General features: G+C 40.4%; 1 long non-coding RNA gene across 1 annotated transcript in view; it reads left to right on the top strand.

Moving 5' to 3' along the window:
• LOC138015758 (uncharacterized) overlaps positions 1-1,286 on the top strand; it is a 1,433-nt gene continuing 147 nt past the window's right edge. Inside the window, exons 1-2 of the long non-coding RNA XR_011125633.1 lie at positions 1-18; positions 369-545. This is a non-coding gene — a long non-coding RNA (uncharacterized lncRNA). The remainder of the gene's footprint in view (positions 19-368; positions 546-1,286) is intronic.

Raw genomic sequence — 1,286 nt, 5'->3', positions numbered from 1 at the left:
ATCACATCCTCCAACAGTGTAAGTAAAGTGGTTTTAGGAAGTACAGTAACCGTGGGCGTGCTTCGTTTTATTTCGTGTTAATAATAAACATTCTTGTATATCATTTCAAGAAGTTCAGATGAAATTTAGACAAATAAGGATGCGAAAAACAAAGGTGAATATGCACTTTTTGTAGATACAACGGTGGCGAAACTTTCGGCTCACGTTCAGTGATTGTTCAGTGTCTTGTGTGTGTTACCTCTGTAGTCTATGACATTTTCTGTGATGACTTTTTGGCCTACAAATATGCCTGTTCTTGCTGAGCCTATATCTCAGAGGCATCGTGATGAAGTAATTCTTCAAACTGTTATGTTATTTTCATTTTCAAGGTTGAAGTTAGTCCGGTGCTGAATGCTGTTGAAACTGTTGAGTCCAAGAATAAAGAACTCGGACGAATCATCGCCCGTCTTTCTGCAGACAAGACGCAAAGTATCAACCCGCTTAGCATGATTCTGAATGGTGTCATTGATGCTGCTGTCATGGGAGGCATAGCTAAATATGAAGAGGTAGGCCCCTACTCATTCTCCCCTCTCATATTGGCATTAGCACTATTTGAGTTCAAGCCCTAAGTCCTTAGAAATTGGAACTAAAGCGTTAGAATCCTTGCTAGTATGATTTCAATTTCATGGACAGCTCTTTCAATAATCGTGATTTCTGTTAAATAGCCTTGTTTTGGATGATCGAAGTGTGTCATTCAGAATCCGAAAAGAGTACGGTGGCGTTATGCTCAGATATCGTGCGAACACAAAATCTTAGTAAGGAATATTGGTCCGTGGCAGTACGGACCGAGCGTAGCGAAGTCTGTACAATCAAGACCAAGGGCCAAACATTCCCTAGTACGGACCCGAGCGAGCAAGTGAAGTGAGACTGAGTTGTTTATTATGTGGCATCGTTTCGTTTGAGCGATGGGACACCTCTCCGCTTCAGTGAGTGAATGTGTCGTAATCTTCGTCTTCTATCAGCGAACTTTGAACAATAACCATTTACATTTAAGACTAAATTCCGCTTGCTATAATGGTACTGTTGTGATGAAAAAAAATTACTTCCGCTCTTTTAAAACTTTTTGTGTTTTGCTCAACTTGAATTTCCCGGTAGAGAGAAAAATACGGAAACGGACCGTTTTCGTGGTAATGGTCCGTACGTTAAAATCCCGACCGAAAACCAGCCAATCAGATTGCTCCATTTAGATTGAGAATTTCTCACCAAAACATTGCCTTTTTTCTTCATGAATTACTAACGACTTCGTA

The sequence above is a fragment of the Montipora capricornis genome, chromosome 9 (assembly GCF_036669925.1).
Source record: "Montipora capricornis isolate CH-2021 chromosome 9, ASM3666992v2, whole genome shotgun sequence".
Lineage (NCBI taxonomy): Eukaryota > Metazoa > Cnidaria > Anthozoa > Scleractinia > Acroporidae > Montipora > Montipora capricornis.
This window is presented reverse-complemented; position numbering and strand designations above follow the sequence as displayed.